Source organism: Vicugna pacos, unplaced genomic scaffold (genome assembly GCF_048564905.1).
Source record: "Vicugna pacos unplaced genomic scaffold, VicPac4 scaffold_20, whole genome shotgun sequence".
NCBI classification, from domain to species: domain Eukaryota; kingdom Metazoa; phylum Chordata; class Mammalia; order Artiodactyla; family Camelidae; genus Vicugna; species Vicugna pacos.
In genome coordinates, this window is record NW_027328741.1 from 11,375,319 (window position 1) to 11,396,375 (window position 21,057).

Sequence of the window (21,057 nt, forward strand, 5' to 3'; positions counted from 1 at the left end):
GAGAAAATGTCAACCGTGGCAGTATTTTGACTTGAAAATGAGATAAGCTGAGAAGCATATTTTAAGTATAAACTAAATGATTGCATTCCTTTAAAGACAAGAAAGTAAAAGCATGATAAACTCTGACTTTGACACACTTAAAATATAAAAATTAACATAATGTAATTTTACACACTTCTCTTTAACTCTCAGTACTTTCTCAGCCCCTTTCCCATTACACCCGCGTCCCCGCTCCTGACCCTTGGTGTACACACCTCCGTTCACACGGAGAAAGGGGGGACCCGGGCGGTGAGGACCAGGGGCGCGGACACCCCCGCGGCCCGGATGGACACGGACACTCACACCCGCATCCCCGCTCCTGACCCGCGGTGTACACACCTACGATCACACGGGGGAAGGGGGGACCCGGGCGGTGAGGACCAGGGGCGCGGACACCCCAGCGGCCCCGATGGACACGGGCACTCACCCGCTCCCGGCGGGCGAGGAGAATAGTCGAAGCGGGCCCGCCAGCGCACCCGTCCCCTCCTGCCCTGCTGGCCGGGGCCCCAGCTCGGTCAGGTCCACACACACCCCGGCAGGAAGCGGGCTCAGGTCGTGGGAAACCGGCGTAACTTCAGACAGAGAGCGGGGAGCATCCTCCCGCAGACACGCAGGCAGCGGTGTCCCGGAGCCTCCTTGGCGCCGCCCTCTCAGCCCTGAGGAAAGCAAGCTCCGCCCCCAGGGAAGACGCTGGCTGCTGACGCGGACTGCGCATGCGCACCGCCACCTAAGGCACGCTGGCTTCGTTCGCCCCCTGCAGGTCCTCGAGGGCGGTGCAGGATACTCGGAACTCACTGTAGAACACATGACCCCTCCCAGCCATGATGCTAAATCAATGGAAATCTCAGTGCCCTGGCCTCTTTTTTAATGGCACTGGTGATGCTCTCATCCAGCCATGCCTGCTCTCTTGCCTGGCACATGCCTCAGTCCTTGGAATCCCGCCTGAATCAGATTCTGTTCTGGAGGAAGGACAGGTGCAGAAGAATCTCAAAATTCCAGACTTAGAAGATGACCAGGAACCCAGACTCAACTCTGTCAACTCCCTGGGGTCCCCTGAGGAGTGTGGTTTTCTCAGAACCATCTGCCCTGTGTCAGGAGCAGACCAAGCCTCAGGTAGCTTAGAGAGGCTATCATGCAGCACATGCTTTGGATGGTTCTCAGTTCTGACCTGCATGATCTTGAGACCCTTTTGTAACTCCTAACACTCTGTTTTCTCATACCTATAGTGATGGTTATTGATGACTGAGTTAAACCTCTTACAATGCTGAGGTGCTATTGTTCCTTGGATAACAGAATATTTTGAAGGGATCAACTGTTTATCACTTCCCCCTAATGAAGTATGTTTTTAAAACTAGAAATATTTCAGGGGGCACTCAGGTCCTCCTCTTGCACCAGTTCCTGAGGTGTTGGCAGTTTCTGCTCTGAGCTCCAGATCCTGATCCTGCCGGTGGTCTATGGTGATGCCAGTGTGTACATGCTCTTCCTTTTGCACCGGTGTGGAAAGGAGACAGCCCTTCCCCTACATGAGGCTGCAACACGCTGACACTCAAAGCAGGCACAATGAAGAACCAGCTAGAGTCCCCGGTACCAGCTGTCCCAGGTAGAAACGTCACCTTCACCACAGTGTTCCTGTGCTCCTATCAGGCCTTCACTACTCCCAGCAGGCCATGCATGAGCAGTGTGACAGTGTGACACCTGCACAGCATGGTGGTGATGATCCCACCTTATCTGTTTCTTTTTGGAATGTCCCCACACCTCTCTGAGCTTCACTTTGCTCTTCTCACAGGCAGAGTTGTACAGGCATGAACCTCACAGGGTTATGGTAGGTAGTCACGGTAGCTGCTCACCCAGTGTCAGGCTCTGCCGAGATGGCTGCTGGGAGTGCTGTGTGTCTTCACACTTGTCCTTCACTCTCCCCAGTGAAAACACTCTTGGCCTTATCCTTCCCTGGTCTGCGGCCTTTCTGTGCTTGCAAAAGAACATGGAAACTATCTGCAAAGAAGTTTTGAGGTTCTGTCCATCTGGTCCAGGAAATGCTGACTCTCCGAGTTGTGCTGTTGGGTGGGCTCTCATGGGAGGGGCTTGGGCAGGACTTCCCTTTGCAATAAGCTGCCCCACCCAGCCCTTTCCATGATCCAGACTCCTGGGACCAGGGTGCAAATCCCCAGCTCCGCACTTGTCAACCATGTGACCTGGGCAACTTTCTCAAACCCAAGCTTTGTCCACCCACGGTTAGCAGAGATGGGGGATAACAGGATGTCCCGCACAGAGTGTCTGTGCAGGTTAAGTGAGGTAGAACAGACAGAACAGTGGTGGGGCCTGGCCCATTGGTTGACAGAAGGGAGCTCACCATGTGCAGCAAGTTCCACGGGTCACCCAGCAATCTGCCCAGAGGCTTAGCCACTCCATCGCTATCATGCATCTGAAGTCCACTTAACCACATGGGAGAGAAACAAACACATATTCTGAGTGTAGCTACCACAGGGAAAATTGCATCTGAGCGGGGAGTAATACCAGAGGGTGATCAGGATGGAGGAAGATGCCCCCTGGGTTTGAGCAGACTGGAGCTGCCCTCCAGAGCCTGGGGTTAGTGAGGATGGGCTTGTAGAAATGCCCCTCTCCTTTACCCATCAATGCTGGGTCCTGCGGGTACTGAGTCCCATAATCGGTGTGCTGCTTGGGTCCTCAGCACAGAGAAAAACCCAGGGGTTCCCACAAGGCTTCGGCCACATCCTCTGCTTCCTGAACTCCCACTCTGGTGACCCCACCTGGGATGCAGAGATGAGGTGAGGCAGGGACCTGTGCTGTCAACATCACTGCTCTACCCTGGGAATCTGGCACACAGTAGGTGCTTGGTAAGACATTGTTGAATGAACAGCAATACTGGGCCAAGTTTGTGTGGGTGTCTGTGCCCCCAGATCAGGGACCCCTCAGGGCCCACCTCACAAGTGACATGAAAATAATAATCCCACCAGGAGCAATAACAGTTCCTCAGAATAAATGGGCTTTTCCAAGCACTCTCCACCTGTTGCAAAGGCCTCCAAGCAGGGAAGTGGGCTGTCAGGGGCAGCACTGCACTCTCCACTGTAACAAGGAGAAAGCCAAGGGCCACAGAGAGGAGTGCCTTTCCAGTGTCACTGCTCACTTTCCCACCTTTTGGGAGACCAGGAGGCTTTTCTACTACATTCTGGCTCTGAAGCCCCAATACTGTGTGGACATGCCTCCCTCCCCGGAGCAAGGAACCACTAAGTGACCTGTCACTTGTCACCAAGCAGACAGGCTCATTCCAGCTCATTGTGCCACCAGCAGGTTGTGCTAGAAGCAGAATCCTCTGGGAGACATCACACTCTCCCAAGCTGGAAACAGGTGAACAGCTCACAGGTTTCCTGAAGAGGATGGTCACATGGCCTTGATCTGGCCGATCAGCATTTTCCATCCTCCCTGGCCACTGTGATTGGCTCAAGGCTGGGCACCAGCCCAATCAGGCTCCACGGAGGTCAGGCCTAGTTGCTGGAATCCTGGGAGCAGAGAAGTTCTATTTCAGTTGGGAGTTGAGGGGTGGTGATGTCAGCCTGTGGCAGTTGGTGACTATCTTGCTTTATAAAGGCAGAGCCATGTGAAGATGACACCAGTGGCAGAGCCCAGAGGTGGGGAAGGATGACTTTTGTTGATGTCACTGAGCACCAGGTACAGACCTGCCTGAAGCTATCTGCCTGTGGACGTCTCAGTTAGGTAAGTCATTCTCTCCTGCCCTGTTTGCTTCTTAAAGCCACTTTGGTTTTCTGTCACTGGTTTTAAGAAAAAGTTTGACTATTCCTTCAAGCTGGCTAAATGGAGACCCTGGAACTGCAACAGTGAGGTGACAGGCAACAATGTGGCAAATAGACTCCAGAGGCCTCTGTTCAAACAGGGGATTGTAAATGACAAGGGAGAGTACACATGGCCTCAGTGAACAGATTTGCTACTGGTAGCTCCCAGTTCCTGGATATTAGAGTGCATGCACTCAGCCAAGTCTCAGCTCTGCTGTCACACCTGCTAACCCACAACTCTCCTCTCCCACCTGCCGGGCCTAGGGGGGCTGGACACCCCCGGGCACCTGAAACAGCCCAGGGCTTTGTGTAGTAATTTACACAGGCTGCCCCCAGTTCTGAGGGTGAGGGTGACTGGGTTCCAGTTTACAGAGAAAACAGACTAGACGTTCTCACTGGTGAGATGTGGGGGTGGGACCCCAATCTACCATCTGACCTATGACTTCGGAGTGGACAGCCTCCCCACCCTCAGCCAGGATGCTTGCTAAGCCTCTGGACTCAGGAGTCCTGTTCCCTCCATCACCCCTCCTGGAGGTGAGAGTGGGAGGCTCTTCTCTATACAACATTCACCCCTGCAGGGGCACACGTGTGACCTCACAGTCTGTCATCCCTTCCTTATGACCTGGACCTCCTTGATGTGTGAGCACTGCAGATCATGGGTGCACACGTGGGCAGGTGCACCATGACTGAGAGGACAGCACTCCAATTTAAGCCCCCTCCATGCTCAGATGATTACATCCTGGAATTGAGGGGTTCCCAGGGGTCAGGTGGCCAATTCTGGCCTTAGGGGCAAATTCTTATCACCCAGGGGGCTAATTTTTAAATTAAATTACACATTTACAATTCAATAGTCAAGCCCCTTTCTAGGCAGCCTTGTAGTCTCTCAGCTTTTACCCCTCGCTGTGACCATGTTCTAAGCTTCAAATTGAGTGCCATTATGGACATGAACATGTCCCTGTCATGTGTCACCTTCACAGTAAGCGGCCACCCCAAACTCCCCTCCCTTCCCCTTGTCGATATCTCCACACAGGGAGTAGGGTCCTTTTGATGCAGTTGTGCAAATGTGCGAGCTAAGGGTTTAGAATGTCCAGGCTAGGAGGGGTCTTCTCCACATGGCAGGGCAGGTGGGCTGGCAGGGGGTGATGGTTCACTTGTAAAACCTCAGCTGGTTTCAGGCAGTGACAACAGACTGGCAGCCAAGGGCTCAGCTGGTGCAGAGTAAGCGGATTAAATGTGTTCACCCAGACGCCTTGGGAGTGGCAGCCCTGGAGTACGACTACAAGTGAGGAAGGTGGAGGGTCCCCAGTGCCTGGACCTCCAACTTCTAAAAATCAGGACTGAGATGTGGCTTTGAAATCAGAACACTGGAATTCAAAGCTTCCCCCACCACTTTGTCAATAATTCAGAGCAAATCAGCCTCAGTTTTCTCACGTGTAAAGTGAGAACTTTGAAGCCTCTCCCTCTGAGGGTGTGGAGGGAAGTAAATGCGGTGACAGCAGAGCACAGGAGCTGTCTGGGCTGAGCCTGCATACAGGCAGGCCGTTGTTGCTGCCATGACCACTGTCTTCCAGGGCAGGGTCTGCACTCTCTCCCTGTGAAGGTCCAGACAGTAAACATTCTAGGCTTTGAGGGACCTACAGTCTCTGTCACAACTACCACCCTCTGCTGTTGGAGGGCAAAGGCAGCTCCTGCACTAGGTAGTCCAGGCTCGCACCCCCGCTTCCTGACATAAGTATTCCTGAGATACAATTTTCACATAACTTTGTTGGCTTTAGGTGTGCAGCATAATGACTTGTTACATGTGCATATTGTGAAATGATCCGTTCATTAACTTTACTTGACGTCTGTCATCACCCATAGTGACACACTATTTTCCTTGTGATGAGAAATTTTAAGAGGTACTCTCTTAACTAACAAATGCACAACGCAGTGCTGTTAACTACAGTCACCTTGCAGTACATTATGTCCCCAGGACTTGTTTATCTTCTAACTGGAAGTTTGTACATTTTGATTATCTTCCCGAATTTCAATCACCCCCTGACTCACCTCTGGCAACCACCAACCTGATCTCTGTTTCTATGTGTTTCGGTTTATTTTGTAGATTCCATATATAAATGAGATCATAGGTATTTGTCTTTCTGTCTTATTTATTTCACTTAGCATAATACCCTGAAGGTCCACCCAAGTTGTCACAAATGGCAGTATTTCACTTTTTTAATGTCTGAATAAGATTCCATTTTATATACATATATATGCATCACGTTTTCTGTACCCATTCATCTGCTGATGGACACTTAGGTTGTTTACATATCTTGGTTATTGTAAATAATGATACAGTGAACATGAGGGTGCAGTTGTCTCATTGACATAGTGATTTCATTTCCTTTGGATATATTTCCTGCAGTGGACTTGCTGGATCATATGGAAGTTCTAATTTTAAATTTTGGGGGAGACTTCTTACTCTTTTCCCGAGTGATAGCACCAATTTACATTCCCACCAACATTGCACAAGTTTCCCTTTACTTCACACCACCACCATCACTTGTTATCTCTTGTATTTTGATGACACCCACCCTGACAGGTGAGGGGGGTATCTCATTGTGGTTTTGATTTGCATTTCCCTGATGGTGAGTGATGTTGAGCACCTTTTCATGTACCTGATAGACATCTGTGTGCCTTCTTTGGAAAAATGTCTATTCAGTTCCTCTGCCCACTTTTTAAATCAGATTGCTTGTTTTTTGCTGTTGAATTGTAAGAGTTTTTTATATGTTTTGGGTGTTAACCCCTTATCAGATATATAGTCTGAAAGTACTTTCTCCCCTTCTGTCTGTTATCCTACCCTCTGCTTTCTGGATGACAGGGGTCCAGGCACTTGGGAATCTCTGCTTCTCACGTGTTTCCAATGGTGGGTGGGTGAGGGCTGTGTTCTGATAAAAGTGTGCACAACCGTGGGTCACTACCCCTTAGTTTAGAAGGTGGGCTCTGAAGAGTGCAGTGTGGGCAGGGATGTTTCCCTGAAGTCATCATTTGGATGGTCATGTGCTCTGGAACTCACATCATCTAGCCCGGGTGTGATGGGGCAATTTGCAAAGGGAGGACCTTGTAGCTAAGACACTGACCAGGTGATCTTGTGTCTTGTTGGAAGGACCTGGAAACAAAGTTGTGTGGAACAGGGACTCCTCCAGGTCACAAGGCTCAGTTCAGACTTCTGGGATGCAGAGACCTGCTCAGAGCCACTGTCACTGAGGAGGGAAGGGCCTCAGGCAGGAGGGAGGAGTTGCTGGATTTCACTTGCCCTGTTTGTCAAGTTTCAGCTCTGGTGATGTGTGGAACATGGGCTTAGCTTTGGGAATGTAAGAGGAGAGGTTCCTGGGGAAGGGCTGGCTTTTTCCTCTGATTGAGGTCCTACTGTGTGCCAATCACAGCAGCCCTCTGAGTCAGGGCTGGAAAGCCAGGCACAGAGAGGTCAGGGAGTTTCCAAGTCACACAACATTAGGGGCATCATTAGGGTCTGATGCAGACCTGACGCCCAGCCCACATTCTCTCTCCTTTCTCAGGACCATCATGATCCCACATGTCAGAATCACCCAGAGAGGCCCAGGTATGGGCACTGGGACCTTTCCTGCCTAACATGCCAGGAGCCTTAAGAGGGACGACAAGACACTTCCTGAGTCCATAATGCCCAGAGGCTGCTCTTAGCAAGAGGCTCAGCACACACTCCTGGATGAATCCTAGCTCTGTCCTGAGTCACTCTGTCCTCCCTGCCTCAGTTCTTCTGCCCACATGGGGCTGCAAACAGCAGCCACTTCACAAGGGTCTATGGAACCTCCAGGATCCTGGAAGCAGCGCCCTCACACAGGGAGCACGGTCTCCTTAACTTTTCCTCACCTCTTTGCTGGATGTAGAGTCCCAGAGGGGCACTGGCTTGTCCCAATTCTCACCCCAGATCAGGGTCCAGCAGGGGGTGGTGTCCAGGCTGGACTCTGTCCTCTGCCCCTTTTGGGGACCCTCATTCATTGCCCCTTGGCTGCCTGGACACTGTCTTCCAGGGGCCACTCTGTGCCTCCCACACCTACCTAGCATCCACCCACCCTGGGTTACTCCAGCGCCCTCTGGCCCTTGGCCACACACCTACTCCGTGTTGAGTGGAAATGAGGTGACCGACATGCTGGGCCTCCTGGACAGTCTGGAGGAGCCCGATATCCCCAACCTGCCCACCACACCAGGTGCCCAAGATGGGGAGAGGGTGTGCCTCCATTCATACTCTGATTTGCTCAGATTCTCAGCACCTACTTTGCTGGGTGGATATGGGGGCAGAGGTATGATGTTAAAGCAGGAGACATGGACAGCAGACCATGAGAAGGGGGCTAGCCCAGGCTGGTCTCATAACCCCCTTAGATTTGACTTTATCATCTTTAAAGTGGGACAGACTCTTGTGAGGTGAGCAGGATCCTGACCCATAGCCAGGCACTGTTCTACACACCTTAGAGAAGCTTACTGACTCCTCATGAAAATCTGTGGGGCAGGGACAGGCATTATCATCCATTTCTGCAGAAGTAACTGAGGCGCAGAGAGAACAGCTGAGGTGACCACCCCAGATTACAGAGCCCAGGTCATCTGGTTCCAGTGTCCAGGCTCATGGTAAGTGCCCATTCTGGGTTTTCCTCCTCCCTTCATCCTCCACTGGGACCCATGACCGCAGCCTCATCTCAGTGTGATTGTTCATGGGGAGCAGGGTGGTTGCACTGAGGGCCCGTTTCTCTGAGGACTGCTTTCCCAGAAGGCTCAAGGGGTTGACTGTATTCACTACTGGACACCCAGGCCTGGGCCCAGGCCAGCCACACTGCAAAGCCTGAATCAGTGATTGTTGAGTGAATACCTGAACCTCTGCGTGTATCTGCATGTTGCCCCCATTTCCTCATCTCCACAGCTGGCTACCCGGCCAAAACGTTGTGTAATCAGGCCTGGGCCAGGGACAGTCAAGGGGACCAGAGCTGCTCAGCTGGGGACAGGAAGCCTCAGGGGCCCTGTGGCTGTCCCAAGCACCTCCTGGGGCAATTCACAGGGAAACCCAGACAGCTTCCAGGAACAGCAATCAGGTCCCAATCCCAGGGGTATAGGGTAGGTCTTGAGGGGTGTTCCTGAGACTGACTTTGTGTATGAAGGGGGCCTGGGGGTCAGGCTGCTTTCAACGTCCATTCCAGGCCCACACCCCTGCTGGCAGCATGGAGCTAGTCATAAAGGACACAGGTCGTGGGGCCAAGGCTATAGCAGGGCTCTGTTCCCTCTCTGTGGCTCAGTGTCCTCATCTGTAACAGAGAACTAGTAACAGGGCCATGGGAGGGCTCACTGAGACCCTCCTCTGTGGCTTTGGTTGGACACTGCCCTCTCTCTGCTCAGTGCCCTTCTCTGTAACAGAGAACTAGTAACATTTTTCTTAGCCCGTTTTGGCCCCATTTTTCTGAGTCTCTTTCTACATTGGGCCCAGGGCTTTCACAGAGATCACAGACTTGGGATGTAATCAGAGTGTGGTCACAGCCCTAGTGGTCTCAATTGAGGCCAGAGGAGCTTCAGGGGGGGTGGGAATCCAGAACTGCTTCATGGAGGAGGTAAGATCTGAGCTGTGTCCCCAAGGATGGGCTGTCATCTAGCTGAGGCCTGGCATTGAGCAGGACCCATGTACATGGTTAATGAGGGTGTGAATGAATGGATGGGCACCCCTCTAACAGAGAGTGAGGGGGGAGTCCCCTAGGCCAAAGCAGGAAACACAGGGCACCCTGGGGGAGCAGAGGGCGGGGCTGCAGTGTGATGCCTGCCTCACCCTTTATGGGTGTCTTGCCACCACTTTAGCGTGTGTTCTGTTGGATTTAAAGCCCTTTCCTCTCCTCTGCTAAAGTATCCTGCTCTTCATTCCCAGCAACATCCGCCTGTGTCACCTCAGTGTCCCCAAGTGGACCTGGACCTGTCTTGTGGGAGATTGTGAAGAGGGATTTGGTGTGCATCCCAAGAATGAAGTGGGAGGGAGAGGATAATAGGGACCTCCATAGGGGATCATGGGCTGGGAGACATCGGAGGGGTGGGGAAGGCAGAGCCTCAGAGCTGTAGGATCCTGCTAGTGGTGGCTCCTTCACGAGGGGCTTCACAGGAAGGAAGTAAACATGGGGTAAAGGCAGAGCTCAGTTTGGGGCTTGCTGACATGGAACAGCTCATCACAGAGATGTCCAGAGGAGCTGGATGTAGGGAACGAAGATGCCACTGATGTCAGGGTCAAAGCCTGAGACCCAGATATGGTGGGGCGGTGGTGCAGGGGAAGGGGCTTGAGGATATCAAGATGTTCATTCATTGGGGTCCTCAGGGTGGGGACCTTCATGTTCACTTCATAGCCACCTGGTGCCTGACAGAGTTAGGCTTAGGGAGGTCACTGAGTAGACACGTGCCGATAACCTAGATTCTCCTCTTTCCACATAAAGTCCCTGGTGTGAAGCCAGCAGGCACTCTTCAGAGTCATACACCCTCACCCATGGGCTCTCTGTGTGCCTAGAGCCCAGTGGCCCCTTACCTCCCACTCCCCACTGCAGGACCCTTTGCACACCTGCATTTCCACAAGCTATAAAACATCTTCTCTTGCTGTGTGTTTACCCTATGAAACCTCATTGCCCCAGGAAGAGAGAACTCACATCCTTCCCTTATTAAATTGGTAAAGCCTTTTGTTCAGAGAAGCCCCTGACAGATCTCACAACCAACAAGGTACCTGTGCATGAATTGATCATGCAGCCCCCTCCTTCTTGTGTGCACAGCACCCCCCCAATAACAGATCCCACACACTCAACATTGGCTCTCGTGTAGGCACCTCTTGCCTGTGTGGCCTGATGTTGCCTATAGCAGTGTCCCTATTGAACTTTCCTAAACCCTTCTCAGACGCTGGTAATTCTTTGCCAACCCAAGTAATTAGCCTGCCATTGTGCCCACAACACCTGAAACAGAGTTGACTAAATTATGCAGACTGATGATGCAGGTTAATTTGCTATAAAGGTGAAATCAAGGTTTACAAATGAAAGCAACATACATACTCAAGGCAGGACTAAGAACTCACACGGATAACTAAGACCCTCCACATACATCCCACTTTGCCCTTAGGGCCTTTGGGATGGCTGCTCTTTCAGCCAGGCTCTCTCTCCCCCTGCTTCTTAAACACCTCCAGGAATCTGCTCAAATGTCCTCCCTGACCTTATTTTTCTCCATGGAACATATCACCTCCGGACATTGTGTATATTTTACTTAATTTTCTCTGTGTCCCCCACCAGGCTGTCTGCTGCATGAGGATGGAGACCTGACTGCTTCACTACCTGCTGTGCCCGGTATCTGGAACCCACCCAACACAGTAGGACCTCAGAGATTGTGTGACGGGTGTGTGATCACTGTAGGCCACAGACAAAAGCCTTCCCAGCAGTCATGGTAAGAGTCATTCATACTCTACTTACTGAGCCCTACTGTGTGCTGGTTACTGACCTGGGTGGGAGGCATGCAGTGGATTAGACACAGTGAGCACACACAGCATGTTAGGAGGGACCTGTGCTCTGGAGAGCACATAAGGCTGGGGGAAGTCAGGAGTGCAGGAGTGGAGGAGAAGAGGGCCAGGTGGAGACAGTGGTGCCAGAGGAGACAGAGAGGTGGGGCCCAGGTCGTGTAGGGCTTTATGGCTCCTGTGAGGGCTTTTCCTCAGGGCAGCGGAACCATGGCTGGGTACGGAGCAGGGGCCCGTGTCCTGAATGCTATGCAGGAAATGGAGCAGGTGTCTGCTGGGGAGATGTGCTTGGAGGAGGCTGTCCCTGTAGACTGTGCAGGCAGAGAAGGCTCCTCTGAGGAGGTGACATCTGAGCTGAGCCCTTGTATGGACCGTGTTTCCACCTTCTGTAGACTGGATGCTTTCATCTGCCCTGCAGCCCTGTGCAGGACACACCCTGTTCTCAGTCACCTGGACTTGGCCTCCTGCCTCCCTTGTGGGCCCTCCCACCCCAGAAGGAGTCCTTCTAGATCTAACTCACTACCTCCTCCACTGGACTTGGACTCACACTGAGCCACTGTCCACCTGCCCAACTCACCCAGAGTCAAGTCCAGAAACTTGGGGGAGCCCCTCCACCACAGAGCCCATGAACTTACTCAAATGGCCAGTCCTCAGCCTGCTCACATGCCTCACACTCCCCTCCTGCAGAAACCCTGTGACAGATCATGTCCACAGCACCCTGCTCCTCCGATCCTGACCCCAGGCTTTCCCATGGGGTGTGACCCCGCATGGGTTGCAGTCCCCTCCTCCAGTCTGGTGAGTAGAAACTACCTTTTCTTTTTTCTTTTGTTAATATATTTATTTTTTTAATTTTTATTTTATTGAGTTATAGTCAGTTTGCATTGTTGTGTCAATTTCCAGCATAGAACATAATTTTGTCAATTGTGTTTACTCTTTCAAGAAACCATCTCTTGGCTTGATTTTTTCAAATGTTCCTTATATCTCTATTTTATTTATTTCCTCCCTGATCTTTATTATTTCCTTCCTTCTGCTTACTTTTGTTATTTTTGCTCTTCTTTTTCTAATTCTTTTAGGTGGTAAGTTTGATTGTTTATTGCAGTTGTTCCTCGTTTTTGAGGTAGACCTGATTCTCTCGCTATAAACTTCCCTCTAAGCACTGCCTTTTCTGGATCCCATAGGTTCTGTATGGTTGTGTTTTCATCATCATTTGTCTGAATGTGTTTTTTATTTCTTCTTTGATTTCATCATCCACCCATTTTTTTTTAAAGTAGTATGTTGTTTAACCTCCATACTGTCATTTATTTCTCCTTTATTTTTCTGTAGTTCATTTCTAGTTTCATGGTATTGTGGTCAGAAAAAGTTGCTTCAAATATTTTCTATCTTCTTCAAATTGTTAATACTTCTTTTGTGACAAAGTATATGATCTATCCTAGAAAATGTGGTATGTGCACTTGAGAAGAATGTATGTTCTATTTTAGGGAAATATAATGTTCTGAAAATATTACCCAAGACAAATTGTTCTAATGTATCATTTAATTTCTATGTTGTCTTATTAATTTTATGTATGGAATATCTGTCCAGTGATGTTAATGGATTGTTAAAGTCTTCTACTGTGATTGTGTTCCGATCAAATTTTCCCTTTTTATCTGTTAGTATTTTCTTGTTATCTGTTATGTATTTAGGTGCTCCTATGTTGTGTTCATATATGTTAATGAGTGAAATATCTTCATCTATGACTCCTGTAATCATTATAAATTGTCCTTCTTAATCTTTCTTTATAATCTTTGTTTTAAAGTCTATTTTATTTGAAATCACTGTTGATATTCCTGCTTTCTTGTCATTTCCATTTGTGTGGAATATCTTTTTCAATCCTCTCACTTTCAATCTATGTGTGTCCTTCTCCCTAACGTGGGTCTCTTCTATACAGCGTATTGTAGATACTTGCTTTATTATCCACTCTGCACTCTATGTCCTTTGATTAAAGCATTTAGTCCACTGACATTTATATTAATTATTGATAGAAATGTGTTTATTACACTTTGAACTTTGTTTTGTAGTTCATTTTGTATTTCCTCTTTGTTCCTTACTTTTCCTTTTTGTGGTTTGATAATTTTCCTTTTTATTATCTTGGTGTCTTTTTAGTTTTGTGACTCTATTGTAACTTTTTGGCTTGTGGTTAACCTACTTTGTACATATATTAACCCATTACTATATCTGTTTGTTTTAAACAGATAGTAATATAAGCTCAAACCCATCCTACCAAGAACAAAAAAGAGAGAGAGACAGAGAGAAAGAGAGAGAGAGAGAAACCTGTATATTTTCTTGCTCGCCTCTCCCACCCTTAATGATTTAGATGCCCTCTTTTATGATTTCATGGTTATTCTGTTGTAATTCATTGTAGCAATCACCTTTCCAATTATGGTTTTCTCCTTTTTGTAGCATCCTGCTTCTTTTCTATTTAGAGTAGGTCTTTCAATATTTCCTTTAGCATAGGTTTAGTGTTGCTAACTTCTTTTATTTTTTGCTTGTCTGTGAAGTTCTTTATCTCTCCTTCTATTCTAAAGGATACCCTTGCTGGATAAAGTATCCTAGGCTGCATCATTTTTTCATTCAGGACTTTGAATATACCTTGCTTCTCCCTTCTGGCCTTTACTGTTTTTGTAGAGAAATCAGCTGAAAGTCTTATGGGGGTTCCCTTGTATCTCATTCTTTGTTTTTCTCTTGCTGCCTTTAGAATCATTTCCCATTCTCAACCCTGGTCATCCTGATTGTAATATGTCTTGGTGTGGGTCTGTTTGGGTCCTCCTTGTTTGGGACGCTCTGTGTTTCCTGTACTTGGATATCTGATTCCTTCTTTAGGTTTGGGAAGTTTTCAGTCGTGATTCCTTCAAATATCTTTTCAATCTCCTTTGTTCTTTCTTCTCCTTCTGAGACCCCCATTATGAGTAGGTTGGCATGCTTTATGTTATTCCATAGGTCCCTTATATTGCTTTCATTGGTTTTTATTTGTTGTCTCTCAGCTGTTTTGTTGTCCTGTCTTCTAAGTCACATATTCATTCCTCTCAATTATCCAGCCTACATTTTACATCCTTTACCTCAACTCTCATCTCAACAAATGAGTTTTCCAATTTTCACTGGCTCCTCTTTAGAGTTTCAATTTCGTTATTTGACATATTCTCTGTCTCTATACACAATCTCTTTTAGTTTCTTCAGTACTTTGATCACTCCTTTTTTGAAATCATCTAGTAGACTATCAATGTCTATTTCATTGATTGTTCTTTCAGGGGGTTTATCTTGTTCTTTTAATTGAGACAGGTTGCTCTGCTTTTTTATCTTGCTTATATCTCTCTGGCACTATGGCTTATGGAGTATCAATTATCTACTGTGGTCTTTTAAGAGTTTACTTATTTATATAAAATGGATGCAGAAATAAAACTAAGCACAAAGAAATTAGTTTTAAAAGCAGTATAATCAATAACAGAAGAACATATTGAAACAAGATAACAATTGAGTTGGGATGAATTTTTAAAATATTAAAGGAAGAAAAAATATTTGACAACAGAGTATAATCACAACAGAAGAAAAAAACAAGGATAAAAATGAAATTAGACAAATTGAAAGATAATAATAAAAGTATTTTAAAAGAAAATTTTAAAAGGGATTAAAAATAGAAATATAAAAATTATTTAAGAAGTAACATTTAAAAAGTAAAAGAAAATGGAACAGAAAAAGAAAAGAGTATGTTCCCGTGGAGATTGTGTGCCCTTAGTAATTTTATCAAGAGGTCCTTCTTAAATATGTGTGGTTACCAAGTCTTACTTCTGTGCCTTTTGTCTGTTATCCCTTTGGTTAATGATGTGGCCATTAACCTGTTAACCAGAGCCTACCCTGGCTATTGAATGGGGACTCCTCTTTGTTTTGTGGTTGTCACAGCTCCTGCCCTTGCCTTGCTTCATGAACTCAGCTCGTTGTTTCCAGAGACCCTCTGGTCACACCCTTGGTCTGTGCTGCTCCCAGTGCCTGTAGGTAGACATGTCACATCTCCTCCCAGTGCTGCATCTTGGTGCTGCACTCCTACATGGTAGGTGGGCAGGTTGTGCCCCTTCCCAATGCCGTGTCCAGGTGCAGCAGTCCTCCACAATAGTTGGGTTGGTTGCTCCCATATTCAGTGCAACTCCCCACTCCACATCTGTTCCACACTCTGTGGGTGGGCTTGAGGCAAATGGCCACACCAGCCCTAGTCCCTGCTCTTTGCCAGAACTTTGCTCCTTGTTCACTTGTCTTAGAGGTGTGGGTTCGTAGAGGCACCAGGACAGAAACTTCCTATATGTCTGGGGATGTAAACAAGTCTCAGTCCCACCTATGAGGTTGCAGAACTGCCAGGTACATATTCAGGTTTCAACCCCATGTCTGCCTGGGTGGGTATGATGGCTGTGGCTGAGCCTCATCTCTCTTATTCTGAGAAATCACCAGTTATGTTGCCATGAGTCAGCAGAAACAAAGGACGAAACACCCCTTCCCCCAGGCAAGCCAGCAATATTGCTTTGCTTTATTTTTTTTCTTATTTTATGGGAGGCCCAGGCTGTTCTGACCTGTATACAATCCAAGCAGATGTCCACAGCACACTGCAGTCCCCCAGGGTTACCTATGTACAGTCATCCAGAGTCTGCCTGGATCCAGCAGCCTGTCCCTTCCCATCCCTGATTCACTTCTAGGTTTGGGGGTTGTTGTCACACTTTGTGCCCATTTAACTTAATTCTGTCAGTCAAGGGTGGTTCTGTACACATCTGGGCCTCAGAGGTTCCCTGTCCATCCTGCTGACCTCTCCGTTGGAAAGAGGGAGACCCAGTCAACCAGCACTATCCCTCCTTTGCTGCTCCCTCTTCAAAGGACCAACCCCAAGCCATTTTGCATTTTCTTCCTTCTTTTTTCCTTTTCTCCTACCAGATTGGAGTCTCCTTGCAGTGTTGCTGGAATGGCACATGGTTCTGAGTTTCCTGCAACAGCAGGCTTATGTCCTTCCTGCATGGCTAGTTGAATATGACTCAGACCTTGGTCACTTGCAGGAGCAGGCTAGTTTTCTCACTGCTGGGATGGTGGAATCAGACCCTGTCCTGAGTCTTCTGCAGAAGCAGCTCCAGGTCTTCCTGCAGGGCTGTTGGAACATGACCCATCACTGGTTCTGCTTCAGGAGTAGGCACAGAGTCTCCTTGCAAGGATAGTGTAATTGGTCCCAGCTCAGGGATCACTACAGGGCTGATTAAATGTGTCCTGGCTCTGTGGTTCCTGCAAGTGTAGATTCTGTGTCTCCCTTCAGGGTTGGTTTAGTGGGACCCATTCCTGGGTCTCCTGTAGTAGTAGGCTCAGAGTCTCCCTGCAGGGCTGGTGGAATGGGCCCCTTCTCTAGGTCACCTGCCAGAACAGATTTGGACTCTGCCTTCAGGCTGGTGGAATTGGGCCTGTTCTTGCATCTCCTGCAGGAGCAGGCCTTGGGTCTTCCTGGAAGAATACTGTAATATGACCCATCTCTGGTTCTCTTGCAGGAGAAGCTCATGGTCTCCCTAGAAGGTTAGCAGAATTTGTCCCATTCCTTGGTCCAAGGCTCAGGGTATCCCTGCAAGGTTGGTGGGATGGGACCTAGTCCTGTGTCTCCTGCAGTAGCAGGTTCTGTTCTCTTTGCAGGGCTGGTGGAATGTGACTCCACCCTGTGGTTCTTTTGCAGATGCAGGCTCAGGGACCCCACCAGAACTGATGGCTTTTAGTCTCCTATGGGAGCAGGTGAGGGATTCCCTGGAGAGCTGTTGGAATTGGTCCCAGTCCTGGGTCTCTTACAATTGCAGGCTCAGTGTCTCCCTGGAGGGTTTGTTGAATATGACTTGGCTGTGGGTATGCTGCAGGAGCAAGCTCAGTGTTTCCATGCAGGGTTGGTGGAATGGGATCTAGTTCTGGCTCTCCTGCAGGAGGAGGCTGGGGTTCTCCCTGGAGAGGCTGATGGAATTGGACTGGGATGTCTGTCTCCTGCAGGAGCAAGCCTATGGATTACCTGCAGAGCTGGTAGAATGTCACACAACTCTTGTTCTTCTGCAGGAGCTGGCTCATATTCTCTGTGAATGGCTTGGTCTCCCCCAGGAGCAGGTTTGTAGTCTCACTACAGGGCTGGTGTTATGTGACCCGCACTGTGTTTTCTGCAGATACAGTCTTAGTGTTTGACTGCAGGTTTGGTGGAATGGGACTAAGTTCTGGGTTTCCTGGAGTAGCAGGCTCACGGTCTCCCTTCTGGGGTATTGGAATGTGACCCAGTCATGTGTTTCCTGCCGAAGTGGCCTCAGGATATCCCTGCAGGGCTGTTGGAATTGTACCTCACTGTGTATCACCTGCAGGATAAGGTTTGTGCTCTCCCAGCAAGGCTGGCGTATTTGGACCTATTCCTGGGTCTCCTGCAGAAGCAGGCTTTCAGTCTTCCTGCAGGGCTTCTGGAATATGACATATCTCTAATTTTCCTGCAGGATCAGGCTTGTGGGTCACCCAGCAAGGCTAGTGGAATTGGACCCACTTCAAGGTCTTAGTGCATGATTGATGGAATGGGACCCAGTCCTGGGTCTCCTGCAGGAATTGGCTCAGAGTCTTCCTGCAGGACTGGTGAAATTGGACCAATTCCTGAGTCTCCTGCAGGAGGAGGCCCTGCATCTTCCTGGAGGGATGGTGGAAAATGACAGAGATCTGTTTCTCCTGCAGAAACAGGCTCAAGGTCTCCCTACAAGGCTAGTGTAATTGGACACATTACTGGATCCATTGCAAGTGAAGGCATGATGGTCTTCCTATGCAGCTGGTGGAATGTGATTCGGCTCTCAGTCTCCTGCAGGAGTAGGCTAGGGTCTCCTTGAAAGATTGGTGAAATGGGACACAGTGCTGTGTCTCCTGCAGTAGCAGGCTCAGGTTCTCCCTACAGTATTGGTAAAATTGGACCTGGATCTAATTCTCCTGCAGTAGCAGACTGAGGGTATACCTGCATGGCTGGTTTAGTGTGAAGGAACAGCAAGTCTTAATACATTGGCCCACTCCTGGGAAAAGGATAAACAGGGCTTGGTGCATGGTCTCTTGTATTGTCTGAAAAAGCCCCTTGAGATGTGTTGATTCTGATGACCTCTTCCAAGAACTTGAACACTTTTAGAATCTGCCCATTCATCTTGTTTAGACTGAAGGAATCTGCCTTTCATCAGTTCTTGGAATAGAGATCAACACAAAAGGAAAGAGGGAAGAAAAAAATACCAATCTATCTGTTGAGAAATCAGCTGAAGACATTAAAAAGTTCTCTTGCAATACACTTGTTTCTATTTTGGTGCAATTAGAATCATTTCCTTATTATCAATTTTTGCCATTTAAATTAGAATATATATTGTTGTAGGCCTACTGGGGTTCGTTATGCTTGGACGCTCTGTGCTTGTTGTGTTGAGATAGCCGGTTCTATATTTGGTTTAAGAAAATTTCAGTCTGATTTCTTCAAATACCTTTTCAAACCATTTGTCTTTATTCTTTTCCATGTGGGATCCCTATGAGTCATACACTGGTATGTTTTCTCTTATCCCAGATTTCATTTGCATTGCTTGCATTGGTTTTCACTAGCTTTTCTATGTCGTGTTCTGACTGAGTGATTGCGGTTATCCTGTTTTCTAAGTCATTTATTTGTTCCTGTGCATTATCTAGTCCGATTTGGACTGTCTTTAGCTTAGCTATTCTCACCATTGAGTTTTCTGATTATATTTGGCTCATCTAAAGTGTTTCTCTTTCCATTTATACTAGCCTGCATTTGTATTCATAGACTCAAGATTTCCTTCAATGTTTTTATGTCCTCCCTTTTCAAGTCATGTTCTATTAAATTTTGGGGGTCTAATACATTGGATGTTCTTTCAGGAGACTCCTGTTTTTTGAAAATTTGGAATAGTTCTTTTAACTTTATTATATCTCTCTATCGCTATGGGTTAAGGATTATCAGTTATCTATTATAGACTTGAACAGCTTTTGAAAGTGAAATCATTTCTGTGCACATTTAGTTTTAATGCTGTGAGGATTGTTTTTGGTATGTAATGATGCCATGCATTCCTTCTGTGTCTGTTGCCTGTTATATCTATGATTGCTACTGCGGTTTTTGTTGTGGTGAATATAACCTATTCTAGTAAAGTTAGCAGAGTGTCATTTTGGTTAAATGTTTATCATAGCTCTGACAGTGCTGGGACTACTAATTTTTGCTGGAATAGAGGTTTCCAAATGGTTTCTGGGCTGCAGGCTGGATATGTGGAGAGGGAATTGTTCCAATACACACTCATGAAAGTGCATTCGTCCTCACTGTTGCCACGGAAAAGTCAAAATTTTATAGTGGGTTCCCTCAGGTTCTCTGCAAACAAAAATAAAAGTGGAAACAAATCTAATGATGTCACGCATTAGAACCTGCTGAAACAATCCTGCAGTGCCACAATTGGGTCCTTAGTGTAGTACTGGGTCAGCACCACAACTATAGTTGCATTAGCATGTGGTAGGCAAGGTTGATGGAAAGGCTTCAAATTCTCCTATTTTTCATCAGATCTCTGCTCCAAGAACTTTTGTCAATAAGGCATGGGAACTCAAAGGCAAGCATGGAGCATTTCAAAAACCTCTGCACTGGACAATAAGAAATTTCAATCCTGCCTATGAAAGTTGCAGATCTTTTGGCTATAGAATCTTATTTCAACACTAAATTGCCCTGGATTCTAGAAACCAGATAAAGATGGCTCTGATTGAGACCATTTCTCCTTTATGGAGAAAATGAGCAATTATACTGTGGATGTGAAAAGACTGTGACAAAGTCCCTGGGTTACTAAGCTAATCCACAACACATATGCCAGCAGATTTAATATTAAGAGAGGACCCAGGCAGATCTGTTCTCTAGATAGTACCAACCACAGCCCAAAACAATCTCCAAACCCCTGGGAATAAATTTGTGACATCAGCCACACCCCTAACACACAGATTCCACAGGCACTCCTAACTCAAAATTGGCAGATGGAGTATTGGTCTGGGAATCAATTGCAGAGAAATTTTGTGATTATTGCTTTCAGTTATGTCAATCAAACGTCCACTATGCACTCTTTTAACCCTCAGCGCATCGTCTTCCATCTTAAATGACCTGTCCACTTTAGAGTGTGCATCCCAGTAAAACAGTTTCCCCTTTACTGCTCCTTCACCAAAGGTCAGGACCTGTACTGATTTCCATTCTCTACTTTGCCTTCTACTCTTTCCAGGTTATGTGAGAATTCTTTCTGACTTTTGAAGTAAGAGATGTTTGGCCATTATTCAGCAGGGATCCTGAGCCAAGGGCCGGGAGAGTGGATGTTTATCTTGCTGTATATATGGGAGAGAGTGAGCGAAGCTTGCACTGGTACTCTGCCAGTTTGGCATAGATAAATTAACACAATTTAGACATAACTCACAGACACTTGATCCTTGTTTAGATATTTTTCTCTATATCAATTGTGGAAGGATGTTTTCGAAGATTCCAAGTCTGACAATGTGTACATACCTCCATTGCAGACTTTCAAATAGTTAACAGAATTGAATTACATACTATGGGAAGTGTATCAAAATAAAGATAATTTTAGAAATATACTAAATCTAACTACAAGACAGAGTTGCCATATTTAGGTATCAGCT

The 21,057-nt window shown here is 47.4% G+C and overlaps 1 protein-coding gene across 1 annotated transcript in view; it reads left to right on the forward strand.

Moving 5' to 3' along the window:
• LOC140694130 (uncharacterized) overlaps positions 1-21,057 on the forward strand; it is a 49,478-nt gene that overhangs the window by 21,702 nt on the left and 6,719 nt on the right. Inside the window, exons 13-18 of the mRNA XM_072957550.1 lie at positions 1,395-1,639; positions 3,646-3,771; positions 7,406-7,449; positions 8,403-8,489; positions 11,153-11,303; positions 12,061-12,168. The gene's annotated coding sequence lies outside the window, so the exon portion shown is untranslated. The remainder of the gene's footprint in view (positions 1-1,394; positions 1,640-3,645; positions 3,772-7,405; positions 7,450-8,402; positions 8,490-11,152; positions 11,304-12,060; positions 12,169-21,057) is intronic.